This window comes from Aplysia californica, unplaced genomic scaffold (genome assembly GCF_000002075.1).
Source record: "Aplysia californica isolate F4 #8 unplaced genomic scaffold, AplCal3.0 scaffold00891, whole genome shotgun sequence".
Lineage (NCBI taxonomy): Eukaryota > Metazoa > Mollusca > Gastropoda > Aplysiida > Aplysiidae > Aplysia > Aplysia californica.
In genome coordinates this window covers 26,044-32,421 of record NW_004798161.1, presented here as the reverse complement: position 1 = coordinate 32,421, position 6,378 = coordinate 26,044, and the positions used below count along the sequence as shown (strand labels likewise).

General features: G+C 41.3%; 1 protein-coding gene across 1 annotated transcript in view; it reads right to left on the bottom strand.

Annotated features, from left to right (window-relative positions):
- Positions 1-6,378, bottom strand: part of LOC101849502 — a 56,010-nt gene that overhangs the window by 27,033 nt on the left and 22,599 nt on the right. The gene's annotated exons all lie outside the window — the stretch shown is intronic.

Below are 6,378 nucleotides of genomic sequence, written 5' to 3'. Positions count from 1 at the left end.
TGCTCTTCTCTTTAACTCTCTTTCTCTGTGTGTGTGTGTGTGTGTGTGTGTGTGTGTGTGTGCGTGTGCGTGTGTGTGCGCGCGTGTGTACGCGTGTGTAAGTGTGTGGATCTGTGTCTGTGCGAATACTTCTCTCTGTGTCTTTCTCTCTTTCTCTCTTTATCTCTCTAGCTTTCCCCGTTTCTATCTCTTTTTTTCCTGTCCTTTCTTCGCTCTTTCTCCATATTAAAACAAATTCAATCGCAAACCACCAGAACAACGTTGTCTTCCCTTTATGTTATACTTTATGCGAAGATAAGAATCTTTGAGCTGGGCGCTGTAGCATGCAAGGCCTACAAGAATGTGTCTAGAAATCTTCATATCACGGGTTATTCGGTACAAGAGAGAACAGCAAAAAGGAACTCTTCTCCCTTTTCATCAGATAGCAAAAGAATCTGTCTGCCTTCAAAGATAAGAGGGAAAATGGAAAGTTCAAAACAAAATACGTGGCGAAACTTTCGGAGATCATTTTTCAAACTCAGAGACAGAGGGCCATAGGTCGAAGTGATTAGCTGCTCTTACAGAGAACCAGTGGGACCCCGTCCCGTGATAGATCAGTTGCGTGACTCGTGAATAAGGCTTGGAGGGCCACTGGGCTATGTGTCACTTCAAGCCTATGTGAGTTACATCAGTTATGCCCCTTGACCTACTCTCATAGGGGAAGTAATTACAGCTCGCGTGGACAAAACACTAAAGGGGAGATCACGAAAGGATATTATTCCCTTTTTCTTGGGGTTTTTTTCGTTTCAAGAAAATTATACTATTTTTTTGCCACCCCTCAATGACGGTATCTGTCTGTCTGTCTGTCTGTCTGTCTGTCTGTCTGCCTGTTTGTCTGCTATCTATCTCTTACCCCAGAGAATCTATCTCTATCCATCTATCTACACACACAGACATACACACACATACAAACACATATACACACAGAGACAAAAACGACAGTAATATAGTTCTTAGAAATGTACAGTCGAACCTGCTCTGACAACCAACGGTCCAAAACAACCTTTCTTTCTTTCTTTTTCTTTTTGGAAAGAAAGACAACCAAAATAACCAACAGTACAAAAATGAGCACTTCCCATTTTACCACCTTGCATTCTTCTATTATACAATAAAACTGCTTAAGGCAACAACTTATCTAAGAGGATCGGTCACTTTTCTCCTCGATAATATAATATAAACATACATTTCAGTGTCCTCTGCTTCCATCTGACACTGGGGTCACTCTGATTTAATAAATACTCAACAGAGTATTGGCACGCGAATTCGATGTGTTCTTTTCCTCAAGATAACACACTCCTCTCGCCTACTCAACCTCTAGTGGCCAAAATGGGTACACGTACTCACGAGCAAACAAACTACAATCTCTGTCTCTCTCTCTCTCTTTGTATCTGTATCTCTCTCTCAATCTCTCTCTCTCTCTCTCTCTCTCTCTCTCTCTCTCTCTCTCTCTGTTTCTCTCTCTCTCTCTCACACACACACACACACATACATACACACACACAAACACACACACTCGCTCGTTCACTCTCGCTCTCCCTCTCTCACCCGCTTGTTCTCTCTATCTATCTATCTATCTATCTATCTATCTATCTATCTATCTATCTATCTATCTACCTATCTATCTATCTATCTATCTATCTATCTATCTAGCGTAATAGTATGACATTCAGGTATTATTTTCAGATAAAGTGGGTGCTGTTTACATCCCTCCAGGGGCAAGAACTAGTCCTGCGGCCCCGCAATAAGAGTTGGGAAAACCGATCTGAGATACTCATGATCTAGGTCACGGTCATCCGGAGTCAAAGCTGCTTTGGGGTAGAGCTGGGCGAAGAATCAATTCCGAAACGGATTCCCACGACTAATACAACGGTTGAAAAGTTCCCTTTCAGGAATCCCAACGGTTACCAGTTACTTTATTCATTAAAATCTTCGTGTTTTAAAAGAATTTATCTTTGAAAAATAAAAGTTGCTTCGGAGTGTTCCGAAATCAAGGTTATCATAAATCCTGAAGACTGAAGATGTTCGGAGCCAACCAGGTAACCACTGGAAGAAATCACATCATTAGAAAGTAAGCAATTGGGATCGGAGTCGATTCCTACGATTCCTAGCTTTCAATAATCGGGAACCTAGCCGCCCAGCACTACTTTGGGGGCTCTCGTGGCTTTAAGGTGTTCGCCTCTCATTCAAAGATACCGGTTTCGAATCCGGGTAGCGACGGACTAATTTTCTTCTCTAAAAGTGTCTCCTTTCACGTCCTTTCGTGCTCTCTAGCAGTGTTCTGTCGTCTGTTTTCGTCTCCACTTTCTACTCCCACCTCCTTTGCCCTCCTGACTCTTTCTGCAGCCTTTTTACTGCCACTTCTTTGCTTCTTCTTACTACTTCGCCGCCACACGGGCAAAATTCAAAATTTCCTATCAACAGAAAAATTAATAATTGGTGTGTCTCGCGCGCTCATAATATGACCTTATGCAGTTGCGAGCGCCGTAAAACACTTACCAAAAACAAAAATAAAAAATAAAAAAGCTGCTTTTGACGCTCTAACGATCTACTTTGAGAGAATGTTTGGTATACCGGCGCCAATACAAAAGCACCGCTTTAATATGTTTCCACGGTCCTCAAAGAGAGAGAGAGAAATGACACCTTTATTCACGCTGACAGTCATATTTCCATTTCATGACCTGATCGAATCCATTGCATTAAACATTGAACCTCGCTGAGTTGTTCTTTTCAGTTCTCACAATCTTTTCTGTTTCTACTAACTCTTTCAATATCTTTGTCTTTCTGTCTGTCTGTCTATTTGTCTGTTTGTCTGTCTGTTCAGTTGTCTGTCTTTCTTCCTATCTAAGTATACACACCCCTTTCAATCTCTCTCTCTCTCTCTCTCTCTCTCTCTCTCTCTCTCTCTCTCTCTCTCTCTCTCTCTCTCTCTCTCTCTCTAAAAAAAGGACAAACTCAAAGGACAATTAATAAGTCTGTAATCTCTAGACATTTAACTAGAAAGGGGAAAAATGGGGGGGGGGGGGGGTAAAACATCTTTCAATGAGAAAAAAAATACATTTCTATGTTCGACCAATATCAAGTTTTAATAAAGAATCAACAGAAAATAAATAAAACACAAAACTTTGCAATTTCTTTAAAACCAACCGTACTGTTATAATATTATTTCAAAAAGTCACTATTTGTGCATTGAAGAGCAAACTCATACAAAATCATGAGGTCAAAATACTCAGGGATGTTATGAAAGTCTCCAGGTATAGACCGTTTCTCTTCTTACAAGTTTCAATACGCCACTGGAAATTTTTAATAACCCCGCGGCATGTTTTTGTGTCGATTCTTTGGGCGTCCTGTTCGAATTGAAGTTTCAGTTGCTCTATCGTTTGTGGCCCGTTTCCATAGACTGAAAAAATCCTCAAGGGTAATAATTGAAAGGGCTTACGTTTGGGGAAATGTTATGACCATTTATTTGTGAACTTTCGGCTTATAAGGCATTCCCAAAACCTTTGTTTCAACCACATAAAGGGCCACTCTTTACATTTGAGGTGTGGCCATCTCAATGGAACGAGGCCTCTACAATATAACTCCTCCTCCTCCTCCTCCTCCTCCTCAAACTCCTCCACAACGGTGATATACCCGTCTGGCGTGACTGTCACGGTGATATACCCGTCTGGCGTGACTGTCACGGTGATATACCCATCTGGCGTGACTGTCACGGTGATATACCCGTCTGGCGTGACTGTCACGGTGATATACCCATCTGGCGTGACTGTCACAGTGATATAATGATCTGGTGTGACTGTTACTGTGACATACCCATCTGGTGTGACTGTCGTGGTTTTACCGCCTTTATCCTGAAATCAGAACGGATAGATCACGTCCCTGGAAGTTGCTTTTAAGAAGTGAATTTCTGGGTTTTACCCACTTTTTGGTTGAATTCTTGTTAAAAACTGGGTATTTCTCGAACGTGTTAATGGATTTTCTTCACATTTACACCGTTGATGTCATTCTCGTTAAATTTCATTTGTTCCAAGTTTTGTTGAAATTAATGAAATGATGACCAGGTTATTGTCCTGCCTTTAAATGGATCCTCTTTTTTAGACACTGTATGAAAATCTAGTGTCTCTCTTTCCCGCAAAGGTGGTGAATTTCAGAAACACTGAGTGCCATGTAGTTAAATGCAATAGTTGTATTTTTCTGTCTCGGGTCTCTCTTTCCTCTTGATTTGCTCAAATACGTTTCATTTACAATAAATGTTCGCGAACTCATAGTCTTATTTTCACCAAGGTATTGATTAGGTGCTACTAGTGTCAGACCTCAGCCATTTGTCATTTTGATATACTATTCACTCGCACGTAAGATTTGGTCTTTAAATGTGTGACTAGCATGTGATATATATTGCAACGAAAATGAAACTTCTAAGATTATAACCTCCAGAATTAGTCCACACTTGCTACCGTAAGTTAACAACCGAAATATATGTGAGGCAGCGTGGCGGAATCAGGCTCTCGTCAAAATAATGAAATCGAAGAAAACAGCAGTTTTCTCACTGCTTAGTAATTTTTATCAAATTTTTTTTTTGCCTCAACACCTTTTATGTCCATTTACAAACACATTCCTTTGAGGATTGCACCGAGAACTTTGATTAAAGCACAAAATTATAAATTTACAGTTTCCATGGACTATCCACCTTTGGAATTTACCAAGCTTTGGTGGCTATTTTCTCGCTACTTTTACCTCTTAAATCAGGTGACCCCCACCTCCTTCAATCCAAAATATCTCCACATCTATTGAAGATGGATGGGTAATTGTTTTCATTGAAAGCAAGACAAATGAACTGGCTTTAAGATGATACCAATAACTCTACATGCCCAAAAATTGACAAGAGCCTGATTCCGCCATGCTGCCTCACATTATATTCTCATAGAAAAGACCGCAGTCTATCGTGTAGCACTTAAGCATTTCGTCGTTGCTCGCCGAAGACTCATGTTTGATTCCAGCGGGAGTAGAGTTTTAATTGAATATCTCCATCTTTTCTGCTGTGACATTGTATCCCCTTGGCCCCTTACAGGCAGGGTCGAAGCAGCCCGCCTCCTCTCCTCCTACACGACGAACATTGGGCTGATGGGGACATAAAACACCGACATGAAAGGACCAAAATGATGAAAAGGTCCTCTGCTCTTTTCTGCGCAGGAAAAAAACCCACACCTACATTGTTTTGTTTTGTTTAGTTTTTTTTCATTGCTGGGAGAGCAGAAATAGAGATTCGCCAAGCCTTTATCTGCCTAACCGATTTAAAATTCATCAAGGGCTTCCTTCATATCTTGAACGGCCATCTTTACTGGGCTTCTTCTTAAGAAGCTCTTTAGTTCTTTCCGAAATAGGAAATCTCGGGGAAAAAACCCATCGCAGACGAGAATACATTTCCTAACATTAACCTAGCTGCAAGCAATACGTTATTATTGTATCTCGAGTTAGAAAAGTTCAACTGTTTCCAACATTCTCTGTCTGTCTGTCTGTCTGTCTGTCTGACTGTTTGTCCCAATATGGATACTATTTTTTACTTTCATCATTGATTTTGTCTACCATCCTGCTCTTCAAATGTGGTTTTGTACTGTTGCAAAAAAGTGTTCAGTGAGAAACTTCTGTCACTGTTACAACAAAAGTCTGCTGTCATTTGAGGAGAGTTTTTTTGGCTGCTTGTATTTTCTCTCAGTTCCCCAAAGACAAAGAAACCAAAAGCAATCTACAATTTGGAGTGGGTGAGTAAATAAGAAAGAAAAGGTCGGAAAAAATGGAGGCGAGGAATTCTGAAAGCGAAATGATAATTATCTTCAAAAAACGACCAACTCCTAGGGTTGAAAAAAGGGAGGGGAGGGGAAGATGGAAGAAAACGAGTGGAGGGGGGATGGGAGAGAGAGAGAGAGAGAGAGAGAGAGAGAGAGAGAGAGAGAATGAGTGAGAGGGCGGAGGGAGGGAGTTAGAAAGATAAGAGAGCGAGTGAGAAACACAGAGAGCAAGAGAGAAAAAAAAAGAGGGAAAAGGCTATCGTTAAAAATCAATTAATATTTTTATAGCGCTCCTCCAAAGCCGGCCAAAAGGGCAAGAACCGAGATTTGACACCTGTTTTGTGAGACCGTTAAAGGGTGTAGGTAAGTAACGTACGGCGTATACAGGGGACTATCTAGGGCCTATTGATCCAAGCCTACACCTGTGAAAAGGCGAATGGTGGAGAGGAATTGGGAATGAGCAGACGGAGAGAGTTGGGCCGCCCGCGAGGGGGGACAACGAGGTTCTTCTTTTGTCAGGCACACACACACACACACACACACACACACACACACA